Source organism: Dendrobates tinctorius, unplaced genomic scaffold (genome assembly GCF_039654945.1).
Source record: "Dendrobates tinctorius isolate UK_male_01 unplaced genomic scaffold, ASM3965494v1 ptg000014l, whole genome shotgun sequence".
Taxonomy (NCBI): Eukaryota; Metazoa; Chordata; class Amphibia; order Anura; family Dendrobatidae; genus Dendrobates; species Dendrobates tinctorius.
The window spans coordinates 27,696,172-27,718,664 of NW_027361682.1; positions in this window are offsets into that span (position 1 = coordinate 27,696,172).

Genomic DNA, 22,493 nt, shown 5'->3' on the forward strand with positions numbered 1-22,493 from the left:
TTATTATGCAGTTGTTCTTTTTCTCTGTTTTTCCTAAAGGGTTGGTGCAAATGACAGTCAGTGTAATAAAAGTCATCACGCGTTGGAATATATGTCGAATTTTAGCAGCTGCTAAAAAGCTAAATATATAATTATATATATAGAGAGAGAGAGAGAAGAGAGTGCACAAAGGGCTGCACATGTGTACGGCACTATTAAAATCAATGTGGCTGCCACACATATGCGCATAGCAGACGGCTGCGTGCACGGGCCCTTATTAGTGAAAGAACGACAAAGCTTTTGTAAAGTAAAACGTAAAGTTTATTACTAAAATCATTACAGATAATGAAAAATAAATGTATAAATGTGATCAGTAGCCCACTAGAAGATCTAATGCTGCCAAGTAACAGCACCAGGACCGTTAAAATATTGGCAGTAGTTGTCTCGGCAGGCCTTTGCATCATCCTTGGTTCTGCCGTGTACGACTGGTTGAATTGCGGGATCGTTTGCACGCCAGTCACCGAGCACCACATCACCATTTGTTTGGTTGTCAGAGTCCACAAAGCCAGGCGGACTGTACGCAATTGCATCACGCCGCCGAAGGAAGTTGTGTAGCACGCAACAGGCCAAAACCACAGAGTCTATAGATTCAAGCTTCAGGTTAATAGGTGTGTGGAAAACGCTGAAGCGGTTAGCCATGATGCCAAAGGTGTTTTCTACAACCCGTCGTGCCCTTGACAACCGGTAATTGAAAATTCGTCTTTCCTCTGTAAGACTTTTTTCGGGGAACAGTTTGAGAAGGTTGGCATGAAGCGGGAAGGCTTCATCGCAGTCAAATACAAAATTAAGGTTGTCTGTTGTCTCCGAGTTGGAAGGCACGTGCAGGTCACATTGTTCAATCGCTCTCCAAAACGTGTGTGCTCTAAAACACCACATCAGAAACCCTGCTGTTCATGTCAACATCAACATTTATAAATTCATAATTGGCATTAAAAAGGGCTATCAGGATGACGCTGAAATAGCCCTTATAATTGTAGAAATAGGATCCGCTGTTCGGTGGTTGAGTGATCCGCACGTTTAACCGTCCAAAGCCCCATCACAGTTGGGGAACTGCCAAAGCTGTTCAAAATCTGAGGCAATATTTTTCCATTCCGCCTCTGTTTTTGGAAACTGAATGTAGCTGCGTAGACTGCGGAGTGCGGACAATCGCATTACATGTCTCCGGACAGCAGCATGCATTGCTGTATCCTTCTGTTGAATAAGTGGCATAACACTTTCCAGTAACAGTTTGAAGGCTTCCTCTGACATCCGCAGATAGTTGCGAGAATCATGAGGATTCTTCTCCTGAAGATCTCTTACAAGTTGCATGTGGGAGAATTTGGACCTCTGCTCCAGCCATTCTCTGGTCCACATGCGACGCTTTCGTTTGGAACGCCTCTCTAGCATCCGTGCCTCATCTTGTTGCTAATCTCCCTCAAGCAGCAATGCAGCAACCACAACAGCATGCTCCGTGTTGTTCATGATGTGCAAACTGCAAAATAAAAGGTAAAGATGAGAGAAGTTTCAACAAAACAATAACGCAATTATTGTAACTGTTTATGTTAAATGTTATGATTGCATATAATTGATAGCTGACGTATAAGTAATGGAAACACTACAAAGATCCTACAATGGTGGGGGCGGGCGGGGCAGGAAAACTAAAATGGCTGCCCATGCCAAAGCGTATGTACACAGATAGAAGCCAAGCAGCCCTCCATTTGCTTGCAAGTGTAAAGTCATGACCACAACGCAGAACAGAGTTATGATTAAATATAATAGTGACCTAAAAAAGGAAACGCAACAAAGATCCTAATTTGAGACCCCAAACAATGCCTACCTTGCAGATGAAGCAACCAAAAGGTGTAGTAAGATCCACGAATAATTGCGCACTAGCGACTCAGACAGGGACGCTGAGCAAACCGAGTAGTAAAATCCACGAATAATAACGCACTAGCGTCTCACTCGGGGACGCTAAAGGAAAACCGTATAATACAATCCACAGCGCTCAGGAACAAAGCATGGAAGCGCTACTAACGTACATTGTCTTCTTTTAGGACGAGGTTGCCCAATCAGAGAATGATAGCGCAGTGGTGGCCACCAATCGGAGCTGAGGGGGCGTTGAAAAGAAAAAGCAAAGTCACACCTGCGTCGCTGAGTTCTGAGTCGCCAATGAGGTCGCTCGTCGTTGTTATGGCGTTAAACACAGCGATGCATGCTGGCTAGCAGAACACCAACGATCAAAAAATGACCCAGGACATTCGAGCATGATCAGTGACATCGCAGCGGGGACCCGGTCGCCGCTATGTGTCACACATAGCGAGATCGCTGGCGAGGTCGCTGTTGCGTCACAAAACCTGTAACATTTCAGCGATCTCGCTAGCTATCTCGCTATGTGAGACGGGGCCTTTAGACAAGGTTATTCAAAGACGTGGGGCAGAATGGATCTATAGATTGCAATCACTGTCCCCTAAGGGGCTAAATGAATGCCTCTCATATACTTGTTTTATTTATTGATCTACTTTCTGGTTAGTGCTATAACTCTGTTCGGGGGAGGAACTATTGTGAAACTACATATTATTGCATGTTTGTACATGCATCCTGTTATGGGACTATATTTATTCTTTTATGCTTACTATTATTATTATTTTTTGCATTATTGTTTGTATGTGATCATTAATCTGGTGTGGGCCATTTAAATATGGGATTTATTATGCAGAGCATGTATCACTAATTTAAGATATATTTCCCATAAAAGATTTTCCCGATAATGCGCTTTTGTTTATCTATAAAAAACAGGTCTCTATTTCACAAGATCCTTGTTTTTTTCTCCATGGTATCAGAGCGCAAGGAGAACTTCCGGGTATGCGCAGATATTATCTTTGGTTAGGCTGCGTTTCACTAGATGGAACGCATAGGTAATCGGGAAGTGAGGCTAAGGCCGGTTCCGTACTTGCGCAGTGGGCTGAGGCGTTTGCCCGATATTTATCTTCTGGGCATGCGCAATGGATATCTTTTGAAGCGGTTGCGTTCCACTAGTTGTAACGCACAGGTAAATAGGAAATGAGGTACTGGCCAGTTCCTGACCTGGGCAGTGAGGCTGGAACACACGCCGGAAGAATATGGTGATTCCCTACATGTCAGTTACATTTGGAACCCAGTTATCCCGCTAATCATATTTTTTTGGGGGGGCGTGACCAATTAAGGAGATTAGCACCAACGGGGGTTATTTAAATCCACGTGTTTGAGTGCTGGTTATGCTTCCCATCATTGGCATGTAGCCAAAGTGAACGGACAATACTCTATACTCCTCCTTCTAGACCTGTCCTCTGCCTTCGACACAGTTGACCACTGCCTCCTAATACAGATCCTCTCTTCCCTTGGCATCAAAGACCTTGGCCTATCCTGGATCTCCTCATACCTCTCCAACCGCACATTCAGCGTCTCCCACTCCCACACTACCTCCTCATCCCACCCTCTCTCTGTTGGAGTCCCCCAAGGCTCTGTTCTAGGACCCCTACTCTTCTCAATCAATACACCTGGCCTGGGGCAACTCAAAGTCCCACGGATTCCAGTACCACCTTTATGCCGATGATACCCAGATCTACCTCTCTGGCCCAGACGTCACCTCTCTGCTCTCCAAAATCCCGGAGTGTCTATCAGCCATATCCTCCCGCTTCCTCAAACTGAATGTGGACAAATCTGAACTGATCATCTTTCCCCCATTTCACAGATCTTCCTTACCTGACCTATCTATAACAATTAACGACATCACGCTTTCCCCCGTACCAGAGGTCCGCTGCCTTGGAGTAACCCTTGACTCTGCCCTGTCGTTCAAACCGCACATTCAAGCTCTCTCCACTTCCTGCCGCCTCCAGCTCAAAAATATTTCCAGAATCCGTCCCTTAATCAACCCTCACTCTACTAAAATGCTTATCCATGCCCTCATCATCTCCCGTCTCGACTACCGCAACATCCTTTTCTGTGGCCTCCCTGCTAACACCCTCGCACCTCTCCAGTCCATCCTTAACTCTGCTGCCCGACTAATTCATCTCTCTCCTCGCTACTCCTCCTCCTTAAACAGAGTCAGCATGGGTTTCTAACTAATAAGTCATGTCAGACTAACTTAATTTCCTTCTATGACGGTATCACTGATTGGGTGGATCAAGGAAATGCTGTAGATATAGTATATCTTGACTTCAGCAAAGCATTTGACAAAGTCTCTCATACAATCCTTATTGAAAAAATGACTAAGTATGGAATGGACAAGGCAACTGTTAGGTGGATTCATAACTGGCTTAGTGATCAGACCCAAAGAGTGGTCGTAAATGGCTGCACATCCAGTTGGAAGAATGTCTCAAGTGGGGTACCACAGGGCTCTGTCCTGGGCCCTGTATTGTTCAACATCTTTATCAACGATTTAGATGAAGGAATTGAGGGTAAACTGATTAAATTTGCTGATGACACAAAGCTAGGAGGGATAGCTAATACTAGAGAAGAGAGAGAGAGGATTCAAAAAGATTTAAATAAACTGGAGAAGTGGGCAGCAACTAACAGAATGGTTTTTAACAGGGAGAAATGCAAAGTACTACATCTGGGCAATAAAAATGAAAAAAGCATATATAGAATGGGAGGAATAGGGCTAAGTGACAGCACATGTGAAAAAGACTTGGGTATACTAATAGATCACAGACTGAATATGAGTCAACAGTGTGATGCAGCAGCAAAAAAGGCAAATGCAATTCTAGGATGTATTAACAGAAGCATACAGTCTAGATCACGTGAAGTCATTATTTCCCTCTACTCCTCTTTGGTCAGACCTCATCTGGAATATTGTGTCCAGTTTTGGGCACCACATTTTAAAAAAGACATCAACAAACTGGAGCAAGTTCAGAAAAGAGCGACCAGAATGGTGACCGGTCTGCAAACCCTGTCTTATGAGGAAAGGTTGCAGGATTTGGGAATGTTTAGTTTGCAAAAGAGAAGACTGAGAGGAGACTTAATAGCTGTCTACAAATATCTAAAGGGCTGTCACATTGTAGAAGGATCAACTTTATTCTCATTTGCACAAGGAAAGACTAGAAGCAATGGGATGAAACTGAATGGGAAGAGACACAGATTAGATATTAGAAAAAACTTTTTGACAGTTAGAGTGATCAATGAGTGAAACAGGCTGCCACGAGAAGTGGTGAGTTCTCCTTCAATGGAAGTCTTCAAACAGAGGCTGGACAGACATCTGACTGGGATGATTTAGCGAATCCTGCTTTGAGCAGGGGGTTGGACCAGATGGCCCAGGAGGTCCCTTCCAACTCTACGATTCTATGATTCTATGATTCCTCCGCTTCTCCCCTCTGCAAATCTCTTCACTGGCTCCCACTCCCTCAGCATATCCAACTTAAATTCCTAATACTGACCTACAAGGCCATCTATAACCTGTCTCCTCCATATATCTCTGAATTAATCTCCTGATATCTTCCCTCACGTAATCTCCGATCCTCCCAAGACCTCCTTCTCTCCTGCACACTTATTCGCTCCTCACCCAACCGCCTCCAAGACTTCTCCCAAATAGCCCCCATCGTCTGGAATTCTTTGCCCCAACACGTCCGGCTATCAACCACACTCAGATCCTTCAGACGGAACCTGAAAACCCATCTCTTCAGGAAAGCCTACAGCCTACAATGATCCCCGCTGCCCCCTCACCACTACTGGAGCCACCGCATCTGTATCTGCCGCTATCATCATGGCCCCCTGATGAACTGAACCGTCAAAGCGGGATAACGCGTCGGAGCGCATCCTGCATATGATAAGACACCCCTATGATCATGCTTGTATCTATTGGGCTATATATTTAAGCCTATTTAACTAATTTTTTTGCTTGGTGACTTTTTTGGGATACTTTAGTATTATTCTGCTAGTGATTGCCGTGTAGCTTATTTGTATTGTCATTTATTGCTAATGCTTTGAATATCTTAGTATTGTTAGTCTGGGCATACCAGAGACTATTGAACTTTTATGGCCTTTGAGGACATCCGGTGATTTTTTATGACCATTTTTTTTGCTTCCTTCATCTCTGTCCTATATGAATATTGTTTTCTCACCTGTGATATTAGGGTGAGTCAGGGGAGTGAGGGGCACCAAAAAATCTTTTAGGGTGCCAACCTCCACAGCAAGGTAGGCTGACAGTTAGGCCTATTCTAGGGTATGCTTAGGTATTTTTCTGGTCAAGTGCAATAATTTTTTTTGTCTAGGGCATTGGGAGGGAGTGTTTTTAAATGAATATTATTAAAAATTGTTCTTAAGGGAATTTATGTTCACTACTTTTGATCTAATTCCTGAGATTATTAGTCTTGTTCGTTTTCTAATATTAATAGTTCCCATCAAACACCAGATCACATTCATAACCAGCAGCTTTGTTATGGCCAAAAGAATTATTAAGCCGCCACCACGACATGGTAGTTTTTAGGCCGGACCCTACTTTAATCTAACCTATTAAATATAAATATATTTTTATGTATTTTTCTTTAAGGGAATGAGTCACATACATTTTTTTTAAATGACCATTAATGTTATGCCGCGCTCACCAGTGCCGGCACTCTTCGCACTTAGTCCTATGGCTGCACGGCTATACCTAGCGCGCACGCACGCCCTTCCCTGCTCTCACTGCAGCCACGCCGCCTCTATGGTCCTGGAGGACCTAACCCGGAATCCCAGTGCTCTTGCCCTATATCAGGCCACCTCCCCCTATGGGAGGTGCCTGATTATTGTTGTGCTTCCCTGCTAGGCCTGCTTGGTCCCTACTCGGTCGCTCTCTGTATTCAGGTCCCTTGCCTTGTGCTCTGCCGTGCTTCCTAGCACACGCTCTGCTCTGTGCCCTGTCGTGCTTCCTAGCACACCTTCTGCCTTGCCTTGCACTCAGGCGTGCTTCCCAGTGTGCGCTCCGTCTAACCCTGTACTTAGGCGTGCATCCCTGTGCACGCGCTCTACCTAACCTGCTTTGCTCCATACCCTGGTGTGCTTGTCACAGCACGCCATACGCGCTCCCATACTCAGCGCGCTCCCATGTACACGCCTTGCACTACCTAGCACTCAGCGTTCCTCGTGTTCATGCCTTGTACTGCCCTGAACCCTCCGTACTCCCGTGCACATGCCCTGTACTATCCTACACCCTGCGTGCCCGTGTCCACGCTTTGCACACTCTTGTACTCTGCACCTTCCCTGTTGCATCTTGTTAGAAACACTCACTTGTGTCTCCTGAGAGCTAGCCACCTGGTTCCAGTGTAGGAGGGTGGACTGACATGTGGACCTGTCTGGTGAAGAAGGAAAATGTAAAATGTGTTGTGTACAATATTTTAACGGGAATTTGTATATATGTGTCAGGGAACAGCTTGAATTAGTGAGAGACGGTGTAGTACCAGGTTTTGGCCACTAAATGGAGACATAGGATAGTGAACAAAGGACTGAACAGCAGCTAAAGCTAGGAAACTGCAGAGTCATGGTGGGCGGAGTTACGGGACTTTAACGGGGATTTCAAGAGTAAGGAGATAAAAGAAAAGAGAGTCCCAGGGGCAGGGCAGACACCCAGGAGGAGACAGAAGAGAGAAGAGCTCAGGAGGAGATGGAGGAAGAAAGGGCTCAGGACAGAGGATAGAGACGGATACTCGGAGGGGGGTGGCCCTGACAGGACAGCTGCAGACCAAAGGACGCTGACTGAACGAGGCCTGGGGTACCGGACGGCTGGACTCTGAAGGGGCAGTAAGTGTCGTAGCGGGTGGACTCGGCCGGGGGAAGCGCTGTGTGTTAGGAGTGGCGGAAGGCACCAAATAAAAATATAAATAAAGTGCCTTCGCCACTCGGGGTCCACCGTGCGGAGGATGGAAAACCGCAGCTAAGTGACGACAGAGCAATCTGGCGGTAGCGTGTACGGGGTTAAACTACACCCAAAGTGCACAGCACAGACTCTGTTAAACTCACAGAGTCGTATAGACAAATAATAAATATAAGTATGCTGAACCTGTTAGGTGCACAGGAGTACAGCAGCACACAGACGGTAAATGGTCACCGGAGTAGTTAAAATAAGACAGCACTACAACTGCAGAGACCTACCGTGGATACAAGTGTTGCAAAGCTTGAAAATATAAACCACTGATACACACCCATTACTCATATAGGCAAATAAACCTTCATTGAGGATATATAAATAACCACGGAACCTTGCCCTTATATAAGATGGTGGCCTCAGTGAGTGCGCATGCCCAGTGTGGCCGCTCCTATGACTCATCTCCCAGGCGGCCGGCAGTGATGTGGGAGGCGTGTGACGTCATGAGGGGTTTTCCCTCTGCCTTCCGATCACATGGGCGGCTGTGGGCGTTGTGTCATGGCGCTCTGCTTCACACTGCGCATGCGCCGATCATGGCGCTGATGATTCCACACACCTGGGTCTCCTGCATAAAATGACCACAATCTTAACACACAGACACAGCCCCCCGAGGAAGCCCACGCGAAACGTGCGTCGGGGCTGCTCTCCTTAGTGCCGCGTTCACCTGCAGATACACATGGGTATGATTTTGACTCCTTTCATCGTAGTGTTATTATTTTGGATAGATATTTATCTATCTACACTGAATCTTTCTATTTGGAGTGTGTTAGCTCTGTTTTCTCATAGTGAGGGCCTGTATACTATGTAATGAATGGCTCTCTTTGAGATTCTTTGCTTTACTTCATATCACCCATTCTGTTATATACAGGGTGTTAGTAGCGGTTACCATATATGAGCCCTGCATGAGCATTTTGTTTTTTGTCTGTATTTTGTACATTTTGTCTAAAGAGTCTGTTACAATAAAGTGACTTTTTTACCTTACTTGTGGGTTATATCTCCGTGTTTTTTGTAGGATTTATAAGTGTTGCAAAGCGTTGCAACCGCAAACGTGCTAATAAGCTGCTACTGCAGCGCAGCATGGATAGTGCCGCCTAGTGACACCACTGGTAACGCAGGCGCGATGTCAGAAGCAAAGCTGCTGAGGCAGATGGAGCAAATGCGCACTGGCGCTAGCGCTGCTACTGGCAGAACTCAAACACTCACACAGACGTAGTATCAGAGGAATGGGGGTTTCAAATGAGTCATTCACCAGTCCAAGCATCCATCAACAAACATACAGCAGCAAGTGTGAATATACTAGCGCATGGCGGAACATCCATGCGCGCTTTTTATACTGAACGGGATCTTCCAGAAAACTCCAAGGCTCCAGGAAGAGCCTATGGGATTCGACACAGGACCTGAGCACCTGACTCCCGAACTCCAATACGAGTTCGTCCCATGAGCATGCTCAGATGAGGGAACAAAGGACTTAGCCTCTGGAGAGAGTTGCCACAGGGCAATCTCCTCTGAAGTAGGGAAAGCGCAGGAGACTGCAGAATGTGAGGATCTAGATTTCAGCAAAGGAGAGGCAGAAATCTGACTCCTAACATTACCCCCCCTCCTAGGGCCCCCTCCTCCCTGAGCCCTCCGGACCATCAACCTGTGCCCTGTGGTGGCATAGGGCACAAACTCGTCCGAAGGTGAGCTTGGTGTCCTGGTAGGTGAGACGGTAAACCGGGACACCTGGACGGCATCAGTGGAGGCAAGGTCACCAGGTTTCAGAAGAGACACCTGGGAAATGGCGGGAGCGGCCGATGCAACAGAGCGTCACCGTGAGTTGGCGGCCGTCGCCACCCTCTGCCTAGGAAGGCTATCCTGAGCACATGAGGTGCAAGCCTGAATAAATCTTTTGATGTCCCGAGCCCTGTGGGGCCACCAATACGCACCGGCCAATAGCTTCGTGGTTTGCATATAGCCCCGATGGTTGTGCGCATTGGACGCGTGTGCCCAGGCGAGAACCTGAGTCCTAAGATGAGGCGGGACAAAGGTCTCGACGACCGGTTCAGATTCCGAGCATTGCGGGGAGCTGGCTTCCTGAGAAGCAGCAAACACATGGTAACAACCGCAAAAGGCCTCTTGGGTCGGACCAATATCAAAACCGGTGCAAGACACCTCCATGGGCTCTGGAGGTAGAACCTCTGGCTCAGGCAGCTCAAGAGGTTCAAAAAATTTGGGAGCCGAGCTAGCTCTCCGCTTGGAGTGAGCACGCTCCATACCACGCTCCGAAAAACGGAGGTCGATACGTGAGACAGAAATTAGCTCCTCCAGGCTGGTGGGGATCTCTCTAGTTGAGAGAGCATCCTTGACATGCTCCACAAGTCCACGCCAAAAAACGGGGATAAGGGCCTTGTCAGACCACTCCAGCTCGGACGCCAGTGTCCGAAAACGGACGGCATACTGGCCAACCGAGAGCGACCCCTGAGTCAGTGCGAGTAACTGCAGAGACGTGTCATGCGTGACCCGTGGGCCGAGGAAAACCTGCTTGATGGCCATTGACAGGTGCCCTGCGGTCCGTATCTCAGGATCACCGCGCTCCCATAAAGGCGTAGCCCATTCCAGAGCTTTGCCCAACAGTAGGGATATAACAAATGCCACCTTGGCCCGTTCTGTGGGGAATTGCGCACCCAGCAGCTCCAGGTGGATTGAGCACTGGCTGATGAAACCCCTACAGGAGGCACCATCCCCGAAGAACTTATCGGGTAACGGGGAGGCGGGTGACTGTCGGTGCAAGGGTGGACACGGACATACAGCCTACCGCATCAGTTAGAGCCTGTACAGCAGCATCCGTAGCCTGTGCAGCGGCGAGAGCCTTCTCGAGGGTGAGTAACCAGTTCTCAAGCTGCCGTATGCACTGCATAAGTTACTGCTGATCTGCCATCACTAGCCAGACCCTGGCGCTAGTATAATGTTAGGAGTGGCGGAAGGCACTAAATAAAAATATAAATAAAGTGCCTTCGCCACTCGGGGACCACCATGCGGAGGATGGAAAACCGCAGCTAAGTGACGACAGAGCAATCTGGCGGTAGCGTGCACGGGGTTAAACTACACCCAAAGTGCACAGCACAGACTCTGTTAAACTCACAGAGTCGTATAGACAAATAATAAATATAAGTATGCTGAACCTGTTAGGTGCACAGGAGTACAGCAGCACACAGACGGTAAATGGTCACCGGAGTAGTTAAAATAAGACAGCACTACAACTGCAGAGACCTACCGTGGATACAAGTGTGCAAAGCATTGCAACCGCAAATGCGCTAATAAGCTGCTACTGCAGCGCAGAGTGGATAGTGCCGCCTAGTGACACCACTGGTAACGCAGGCGCGATGTCAGACGCAAAGCTGCTGAGGCAGATGGAGCAAATGCGCGCTGGCGCTAGCGCTGCTACTGGCAGAACTCAAACACTCACACAGAGGTAGTATCAGAGGAATGGGGGTTTCAAATGAGTCATTCACCAGTCCAAGCATCCATCAACAAACATACAGAAGCAAGTATGAATATACTAGCGCATGGCGGAACAGCCATGCGCGCTTTTTATACTGAACGGGACCTTCCAGAAAACTCCAAGGCTCCAGGAAGAACCTATGAGATTCGACACAGGACCTGAGCACCTGACTCCCGAACTCCAATAGGAGTTCGTCCCATGAGCATGCTCAGATGAGGGAACAAAGGACTTAGCCTCTGGAGAGAGTTGCCGCAGGGCAATCTCCTCTGCAGCAGGGAAAGCTCAGGAGACTGCAGAATGTGAGGATCTAGATTTCAGCAAAGGAGAGGCAGAAATCTGACTCCTAACACTGTGGCTGTGGGCCTAACGGCAGCCACGGTGAAAGAACCCGGAGGGTCATCGCCAACAGAAGTAGGAGGAGGTGACAGGTACCCGGGCCAATGTGCAGAAGCTGTCGTGTTTGCTGTGGATGTCAAGAGGACTCCCAATAAAGTGGACTTGATTGAACGTGTTTCTGCGTCTGTTGTCAGTCTGTCTCGCAACTGAAAGGGACCACCCCCCAGTCGGCACACATTCTACACCTGTAGTCGTGGTACCTTACCCCCTTGGGCCTGCCCCTGACACTCCGTGTATAGGGAGTGGTCCTCACTAGGTCAGCTCGCCCTGGGTGGGTTGGTGCCATGACGCAGTGGGTCCACTCCAGGAGTCGTCACAGTATAATTAGGCCCATATCCTCAACTACATGGCGTCGGTAGATAACCGACTCCTTTCGCTACAGTCTGCTGCCTCCGTTTCTGCCCAAGCCTTGACCCCGCACCCGCGCTTGTGCAAACCACCACAATATAATAGAATTAGACTTACCGGTAATTCGGTTTCTATGAACCTTCCACGACAGCCACCTTGGAGGTTGTCTCCCCGCCCTAATAGGGGACAGGAACACAAAGAGGTTAAATAACCCTCCCCTTCCTGCTGCCTCAGTGTTTTTTCTGACATACTAGCATGAATAGTTACCGCCAGTAGAGCAGGAATCATCAGGCAAACATATCATATAGGGAGGGAAATTAGTGCTGTCGTGGAAGGTTCCTAGAAACCGAATTACCGGTAAGTCTAATTCTATTTTCTCTAGTCACCTTCCACGACAGCCACCTTGGAGTCATGCCAACATTAATTTTTCTAGGGAGGGACTACGGCTTGCAAGACATGTCTGCTGAACGTCAGATCCCTATTGAAATCCAGTCTATAGTGCCTAGTAAAGGTGTGCACAGAGGACCAGGTGGCAGCTCTGCATGTGTGGCAGCTCTGCATATCTGCTCCGAAGACGTATTTCCCCTCGCTGCCCAGGACATAGCGACTGATCGAGTGGAGTGGGCTGTTAACGACTCAGGAGGAGAGAGATGTCTTCCAGAATATGCCAGAGAGATGGACTGCTTGATCCAGCCCGCTATCGTGTTCTTTGCCGCTTTCTTCCCGAATACTGGAGGAACAGGTTCTGATCAATTCTCCAATCCCTGGTTGCCTCGAGGTAGCGGAGAACTACCCTGCGAACGTCCAGGGTATGAAACCTTCCCTCCTTCAGATTAGAAGGATTTGGGCAAAATGAGGGCAACACGATATCCTGGCTTCTATGAAAGTCTGACACCACCTTGGGCTAAAAGGAGGGGTCTAGCCGTAGTATTATACTGTCTGGATTGAGTAGGAGGTAAGGTTCCTGTATAGATAGGGCCTGTAGCTCCCCCACCTGTCTAGCCGATGTGATTGCCACCAGAAACACTGTTTTGAGTATAAGAATCTTTAATGAGATTTCTGACGGGCTCAAACGGGGCCTGTGTCAGGCTGTTGAGTACTAAATTAAGATCCCAGGGGGAACCCGATTAGGGAGTGAAGGGCGAATCCTGCCTGCCGCTACCATGAATCACTTGACCCAGCGGTGTCTGGCTAGGTCTTGGTCAAAAAAGAACTAAGGGCAGATACCTGTACTTTCAACGTACTTGGAGTAAGGCCTAGATCTAACCCTTTCTGCAGGAAGTCAAGTATTTGGGCAATATTTGGATGGGAGGGGTCAGGGGCCCCAGGGAGGCACCAGGAGCAAAATTTTTTCCATATTTTGCCATAAATTGCATTCATTACCGGCTTTCTGCTTTTTTGAAGGGTCCGGATTACCTCATCCGACAACCCTTTAGCCTTCAGAATATTGGCTTCAATAACCAAGCTGCTAGACGTAGCCTGGTCGGGTTCGGGTGTAGTAAGGGACCCTGAAACAGGAGGTCGGTCCTTTGGGGTAGAAGCAAGGGACCCTCTTGGGCCATGTCCAACAGAGCCCTGTACCAGCTCCGCCCTGGCCACATGGGAGCCACTAGGATCGTTGTGACTCCGTCTGCTCTTATTTTTTGTAACGTTCTTGCCAGCATCGGGATTGGGGGAAAAGCGTAGGCCAGTCTGAAGACCCATGGATGGGCAAATGCATCCGTCCCCTGGGCTTCGTACGTGGGACTGAGGGAGAAATAAGTCGCTACTTTTGCATTCTACGCATGCGCGAACAGGTCGACTTCTGGGTCTCCCTATTTTGAGGCTAGGGTCTGGAAGACCTCCTGGTTCAGACACCATTCTCCTGGATGGACGTCCTTCCTGCTCAAGAAGTCTGCTTTGATGTTTTCCGACCCCTTCAGGTGTACTGCGGAAATGGATAACAGGTGCTTCTCTGCCCAGAGGAAGATTCTTGTTGCTACTTTCTTTAGACTGGCATACTTTGTGCCCCCTTGGTGTCTGAGATATGCCGCTGTGGTCACGTTGTCGGAGTATATCCGAACATGATGGTTCTTGACCAGGGCTGATGCGGCTTTCATTGACTCTTCCACCGCCGTCAACTCTCTTAGGTTTGAAGATACGGATCTTATGTTCTGCGGCCACTGCCCCTGAAAGTACGAATCCTCGACCACAGCCCCCCAGCCTGGCATCGGTACAAAGTACTTTTAGAGGAAGTTGATCCCAACTTACTCCTCGTCTCAGGTTTCGGTAACTCAGCCACCACCAAAGAGCCGCTTTTACATGTCCTGGAAGCAGAACCTTTTTTGATAGGTTGTTCGGATACTTCCTCGCGTTCATCAGGACATATGATTGGAGGATTCGTGTATGAGCTTGTGCCCAGGATACCGCCTGAATGCACGCCATCAGGGAACCCAGGATGGACATGGCGTCCCTCAATGTTGGCGCCCTTTGGTCTCTGAACCTGATTATTTTTTGCCGAAGGTCTTTTTGCCGATCTTCGGGGAGAAATTAGGTTCTTTTCTCCGAATCCAAGAGGATCCCCAGGAATTTCCTCCTCAGGGAAGGATAGAGGGCCGACTTCTGGAGATTCGGTATTCACCCTAGGCCTTCGAGTATCTGTAGGGTTCTTGATACGTCCTGATTCAGCCGGGTTACCGATGGTGTGACGATCAGCAGATCGTCTAGATGCGGCACAATACATATCCCCTGAAGCCGGATAGAGATGACTGCTTCCCTCATGATCTTTGTAAATACCCTTGGTGCTGGGGATACCCCAAACGGTAGGGCATTGAACTGGAGGTGGCTGATTCCTCGGTCGTGGGAGACCGCGAACCTCAGAAACTTCCGGTGATCTGGATGAATGGGCACGTGGTAATACGCGTCCCTTAGATCTATCGTAGCCATTTGCCAGTTTTGCCCAATGAGCGGGATCGCTGACTTCACCGATTCCATCTTGAACCTTCGGTACTTGATGAAGTGGTTCAGGGGCTTTAGGTTTATTATGAGCCTGTGTTTTCCTGAGGGTTTTATCAGGAACAGGCGAGAATAATGTCCCCTGCCCTCCTCTTGCGGAGGTACATATGAAACCACTTCTTCCCGTAGGAGTTCTTCTATCTGACGGAACAATATTTTCTGCAGACTTGGGGACTGTGCCGGGGTAATTCTTAGGGCGTTTGGGGGGGGGGGGGGTGCTCAAACTCCAGCTTCAGCCCATATTGTATAGTGTGCAGGACCCACTGGTTCGAGGTCGTGGCCTGCCATTGGGCGAGAAACTGTGTGAGTCGACCCCCTACCCAGGAGTCACTTCTTCTCCGGGGGTTGCTGCTGTTGGGGCACAAGGATGTTTCTTCCTTTACCCCCTTTTGGGTAGCTCCATCGACCCGTCTTGCCCTTTCCCCTGAATGGCCTCTGGGAGGTCTGCTCTCTTGAGGGACGAAAAAACCGCCTTTTGGTGGATTTCTGTTCCGGCAGTGATTTATTCTTGTCTGAGGCCTTCTCCAGGATATCATCTAGGACCGGCCCAAACACATGGTGTCCCTGGAAGGGGATAGCACACAGTTTCGTCTTGGAGGTGATATCACCCCCCCATGACTTCAGCCACAAGGCTCTCCTGGCAGAGTTTGAAAGGACAAGGGACCTTGCTGCTACCCGTACCGTTTCTCCTGAGGCATTAGCCAAATACCCTGTTGCCTTCTGGAGGATTGATAGGGAGTCTAGGATTTCCTCTCTTGGAGTACCCCCCGATAGGTGATCTTCCAGCGTGCGTAGCCAGAAAAACAAAGATCTGGCTACGCAGGTGGATGCAATATTTGCTTTCAGCAGGTTCGTAGAGGCCTCCCAGGACTTTTTAAGATGGCTCTCTATTTTGCGATCCATTGGATCCTTCAATTGGGAGGCATCCTCAAAGGGTAAGGACGTCTTCTTAGTGACCCTAGATACTTGGACGTCTATTTTAGGGATCTCCCAAACAGAACTATCACCCTCTAGGGGAAAACGGTTTTTCAGCTTAGAGGGCACAGTAAGTGCCTTCTCGGGGGGAGGACCACTCCTGAGCTATTAAATCCTTTATAATCTCATGAACTGGGAAACCCTTTCTACCTCTGGGTTTCAACCCTCCAAACATCTCATCCTGGACTGAGAGCTTGATCTCCTCCTCCTCTAATCCCATTGTATTTCTCACCATGGATACTAACTCTTCCATATCCTCCGAGGAGAAATAATACTTTTTCGCATCATGACTGGAGGTGGACGTGGAGCCCTTATTTTCCCAAATATCCTCCGATCCGGAGGAACGGACCTCTTCTGAGTCTGAGTCAGCCTCCACGGGTGCCCTTTTCCTCTTTTTTGAGGCCGGGCCCTGGGCCTCGGGGGTCTGGGCTGCTATGGAGGCCTGAACCTCCTGCCTAATGAGAGTCTTTATGCTGTCAAACAGGGAGGGTTGTTCGGTACGCAGGATATTTTGAATACAGGGTTGGCATAACTTCTTTCTGTAGTCAGAAGGGAACCTGGCACCATAAATACCACACATGCGGGGATTTTTAGGGGTAGAGGCCTTGTCTTCCTGCAAGAATAAGAGATGGCTTACTCAGACCTGTGCCACCGTATTTTGACAGCCAAGGGACCTGGCCCTGCTACTCACTGTAGGAGGGGGAACGCTGGGCTCCGCAGATGCTGCAGCTGAGGGCTTCTCACCATCCATGTCCGTACACACCACAGAAACACTGCGCAAACCTGGAGCTGCTGCACCCTTTTTAAGGGTGTTTGCTGGCGTTCGTTCTCGTGCTCCTCCCTCCTCCTCTGTCCCTGGGGAGGACGTTGGTCGACCCCCGCCGCTGTTGGAGCCATTTCCTGGGTCCCCCGGGCCGGCTTCCCCATGCAGCGCTGGAAGGAGGAAGGACGCCGGGGAGCTGTGCAGGACCCCGGCAGGCACCATACCGCCCCGCTTTACCCCGGAGGGCGCGGAAGGGGCAGTCATGTCCCGAGTCACACCGATGGTGGAGACGGGAGCAGCACATGCAGGAGGAGAGGAGAACCCCCCGACCTCGGCTGCCCAGCTTCTGGTAAGTATCTAGGGCTCCGCTCGTTGGCCACGGCAGCCCCTTGTGACCTCTTCATGCCCCGATAGGGGACAGGAAAAACACTGAGGTAGCAGGAAGGGGAGGGTTATTTAACCTCTTTGTGTTCCTGTCCCCTATTAGGGCAGGGAGACAACCTCCAAGGTGGCTGTCGTGGAAGGTGACTAGAGAAAGTGCTGATCCCAAGCTGTGTTGGGGGATTTTTTGAACCAATACCCCACCGATCGTGCTAAAATAGCCTTTATAGAATCATAGAATCATAGAATCGTAGAGTTGGAAGGGACCTCCTGGGCCATCTGGTCCAACCCCCTGCTCAAAGCAGGATTCGCTAAATCATCCCAGTCAGATGTCTGTCCAGCCTCTGTTTGAAGACTTCCATTGAAGGAGAACTCACCACTTCTCGTGACAGCCTGTTCCACTCATTGATCACTCTAACTGTCAAAAAGTTTTTTCTAATATCTAATCTGTGTCTCTTCCCATTCAGTTTCATCCCATTGCTTCTAGTCTTTCCTTGTGCAAATGAGAATAAAGTTGATCCTTCTACAAAGTGACCGCCCTTTAGATATTTGTAGACAGCTATTAAGTCTCCTCTCAGTCTTCTCTTTTGCAAACTAAACATTCCCAAATCCTGCAACCTTTCCTCATAAGACAGGGTTTGCAGACCGGTCACCATTCTGGTCGCTCTTTTCTGAACTTGCTCCAGTTTGTTGATGTCTTTTTTAAAATGTGGTGCCCAAAACTGGACACAATATTCCAGATGAGGTCTGACCAAAGAGGAGTAGAGGGAAATAATGACTTCACGTGATCTAGACTGTATGCTTCTGTTAATACATCCTAGAATTGCATTTGCCTTTTTTGCTGCTGCATCACACTGTTGACTCATATTCAGTCTGTGATCTATTAGTATACCCAAGTCTTTTTCACATGTGCTGTCACTTAGCCCTATTCCTCCCATTCTATATATGCTTTTTTCATTTTTATTGCCCAGATGTAGTACTTTGCATTTCTCCCTGTTAAAAACCATTCTGTTAGTTGCTGCCCACTTCTCCAGTTTATTTAAATCTTTTTGAATCCTCTCTCTCTCTTCTCTAGTATTAGCTATCCCTCCTAGCTTTGTGTCATCAGCAAATTTAATCAGTTTACCCTCAATTCCTTCATCTAAATCGTTGATAAAGATGTTGAACAATACAGGGCCCAGGACAGAGCCCTGTGGTACCCCACTTGAGACATTCTTCCAACTGGATGTGCAGCCATTTACGACCACTCTTTGGGTCCGATCACTAAGCCAGTTATGAATCCACCTAACAGTTGCCTTGTCCATTCCATACTTAGTCATTTTTTCAATAAGGATTGTATGAGAGACTTTGTCAAATGCTTTGCTGAAGTCAAGATATACTATATCTACAGCATTTCCTTGATCCACCCAATCAGTGATACCGTCATAGAAGGAAATTAAGTTAGTCTGACATGACTTATTAGTTAGAAACCCATGCTGACTCTGTTTAATCACTTCATTCTTATCCAGGTATCGACATACATGTTGTTTAATAATTTGTTCAAAGATCTTTCCTGGTATAGAAGTCAGACTCACCGGCCTATAGTTGCCTGGGTCCACCTTCTTCCCCTTTTTGAAGATAGGAACAACATTTGCTCTTCTCCAGTCTTCTGGCACTTCTCCTGTTCTCCAAGAATTTTCAAAGATTATGGAGAGGGGTTCAAAAATTTCTTCTGCTATCTCCTTCAGTACTCTGGGGTGTAATTCATCTGGACCTGGAGACTTGAATTCATTTAGGTTAGCTAAGTGTTTCCTCACTATCTTTCTGTTTATAGATATCCTGGATTCTTCTATTCCCTTAATAGGACAGTGAATAACAGTTGATGTTGCATTTCCTTTCTGAGAGAAAACAGATGCAAAATAGGAATTTAAAAGTTCAGCCTTCTCAACATCCTGTCTTACCATTTCATCATTTTCATCCTGTAAAATGATAGTTTCCCATTTAGAGGGGCAAGCGTTAGCGTGGGTGAATCCCCTTTGGGAGCTTGATGATCCACTCGTCTCCCAGCTCTCCTTCTTGGACACCTTTCGCAATTTATTCGACGAGCCGGGTCGTCTGGTTTCCACCACCGAGTCCCTCTTTAACCTCCATCAGGGTACTCTGTTATGATTGAGTCACCGTAGGAGGCAAAAACAGAAATGCTAGCTAAGTCCAGAAAACCAGAGAAGTTGGCAGCTATCAGATTGCAGACCCCTGAACCTATCAACACAACTAGCAGTAGCCGTGGGGGGTTCCTACGATGCCCTAGACCCCTCGATCACAGCCGGAGAATTAAATAGGCCTAAAGAAAGAAAGGGGAAATCTAAACTGCCCCAGAGCAGACCCCAAAGCAATAGGCAGCCCCCAACATATAATGACGGTGAAGCAAGATGAAAATACTAACACAGACAGAAAGATAGACTGAGCAAAGAGGGGCCCAAGCTAACTAAATAGAAAAGGACAGGAAGGCTGCTGTCTGCAATCCGTGAAAAACCCTATGAAAATAAGAGCCAACAGATTGACAGTGAAAAAGGCCCTGAAGACGCTAGGCTTCAAAAAAGCTATGTCAGTACTCAGGAATATACTGAAGACAGAGCTACAGGCAAAAGGAGATTCAGCTCACCCCAGCAGGGAATGGCAGAATACTGAAAAGCAAGGAAAACAAAAAACAAAGCAAAAAGCTAACAGGCAAAACAGAAACTTAGCTTTAGAGGAGCAGGAATCAGACTGGTGTCCTAGAAGTCCACAGAGAAATCACCCGCAGGGCAGAAGGGCGTCGGCAGCCTTATATCCAGTCCGTGACTCCACTCAGCCAGTCATCCTCATCAGACTCAGGTGCCTGATAATCAGGCTCATTACCTTCCTTTACCAGAATAGGGAGTTCACCAGATCCCAGTGACGAAGGGGAAAATGAACTCACAACAGTACTCTATCGGTAGGACAATATGCAATCCATTTTCGCACTTTGTCCTCCGAGCTCGGTTGGAAGAATGAGGCCCTCGTAGGGATCTTTTGGCATGGCCTGTCCAGTCAAATTAAAGATGAACTGGCAGGTCGGGAAACCCCTACTTCTTTAGAGGATCTCCTCTCTTGCGACACGCATTTATTTGCGTTTCCAAGAGCGTGCCCATGAGGCAGCCAGAGAGAGAAGACCTCCTCGTCTCTCCTCGACCACCCGCAGTCCTCTCCACTCACACCCCGTGCCTTCTTCTGCGGCTCCCGTATCAGAGCCTATGCAGATACACCGTTTCAAGATGGCTGAACGGAGTCGCAAGGAGAGGCTTGCACAAAGACTCTCTGTGGGAGTCCCTCTCATCTCCTGCGCTCCTGTCCAGAGAAGCCAGGAAACTTCTCAGCCTAGGTTTGGTAGGAGAGGCCTCCCTAGGTTTACGTGATTCCTCTCCCCCCCGACCGTGTCTATTTTGCTGAATTGGCTTGAAGAGGCTTATATAGATTCAGGCGTGGCAGGGAATTTTATCAGACTCAAGGTGGTTAAAAAATACCGGATTCCTGTAAGATCCCTGGAGACTACTCGGCTGTTAGCTTCGGTCGACGATAAACCCTTGCAGGAGACAGTTACCTAGGTCACCGAAGAAATTGAGCTGCAGATTGGAGAATTGCACCGAGAGATCTCCTTCCACATTTTGTTGACTATGTCTCACACGCTTCTTCTTGGTCTCCCTTGTTACGGACTCATGAGCCAACTCTGGACTGGCAATCCGGCGATGTACTTCGTTGGGGACCATCCTGTCAGAAGAAGTGCGTACTGCCCGTCCATTCGATTTACTCTGCCTGTCCGTTCTCGGCATTTAGCGACGAGAGAAAGGTTATAACACGGAGGACCTTTATACCAAGTATAAACACGATAGAGAAAAAGGTCCTCCAAAGATATTATTTAAAATATTCAAGTTTTATTAAATAACACAAAAAATAATTGCTATCCCTCTTCCCTCACTCAATTCATCATTTGCAGTCTCCTGTCCCCTCCCCCCCACTTCATCATGTGCAGTCCCCTTTACCCCATGTCATCCTTTGCAGTTCCTTTTAACCCCCCACTTCACATGCAATCCCCCTTTATCCCCCTCCCCACATCATCATGTGTAGTCCCCCTTTAACCCCCTCCCCACATCATGTGCATTCCCCTTTAACCCCCCTCCTCACATCATCCTGTGCAGTCCCCCTTTAACCCCCCCACTTCAATATGTGCAGTCCCCCTTTAACCCCCCTCCCCAGATCATTATGTGCAGTCCCCTTTAACCCCCCACTTCAATATGTGCAGTCACCCTTTAACCCCCCTCCCCACATTGTCATGTTCACACTGCACCCAGGGTTGGAGCCGCACGTGGCATCATCCATCTAGTAAAGTTTCCCTACACTTTCTTGGTGTGCGGCAGCCGGGCGCAGACTCACCTGGTGCTGGCTGCTGGCATTGGCTGGGCTGGCAGGAATCCCTCGCAGAAGTGATGTGCAGGGTGAGCAGCAACTCTGCTGCCAGCTGCACCATCCTCCAGGTCCAGGGGGGGCGTCTGGGTGGAGGAGCCGCCGCCAGCACCACCACCGCAGCAGCAGGAGCACTTGGGAGCCACTGCAGGACAGGAAGGAACAAAACCCCAGGGAAAGCTTCAGGTGAGGGCGGCGGCGGGCTTTTCAAACGTCTGCACAGGCCCTGGTGCGCGCTCTCCTGCTTCTCTGCACTCACTGATGAGGGCCGCCGCGGCCCTGGTCAGCATGTGCACCAAGAGAGTATGCGCACAACAGGGCCTGTGCACAAGATTTAAAGGGCCGGCGGCCCATTTTGAAGCTCAGAGCCGCCGGCCCAGTGGGCATTTGCCTGCCTTATCAAACCGGGCCTGGTGAAGACCTGAGTTTCTGCCGAGTAATCCCAGAAATGCTCGGTGCTCGCCGAGTACACCGAATAGGGCTCATACTCACTTGCAAGAGATTCTCCTGTGAGTCTCTCGCATTAAAACCTGGCACTGCCGCCGGCACTGGGACCGGAGCATGCATGTAGCCGCACGCTCCGGTCCGAGAATCGTGTGAGTCTGTCACAAGTGAGTATGAGCCCGTACCCTGATACTCGGGTGAGTAAAGAGTCGTGGCGAGCACGTTAGCTCATCACTACTCCCAACTAACCATTCATGAGCGACATCCTTGAGTCACATGATTAGATCATTCGTCACGTGACATAGACTAACGCGTGAAAACTACGAATTCCGTAATGTCTACATCCGTGCTACGCGAATATA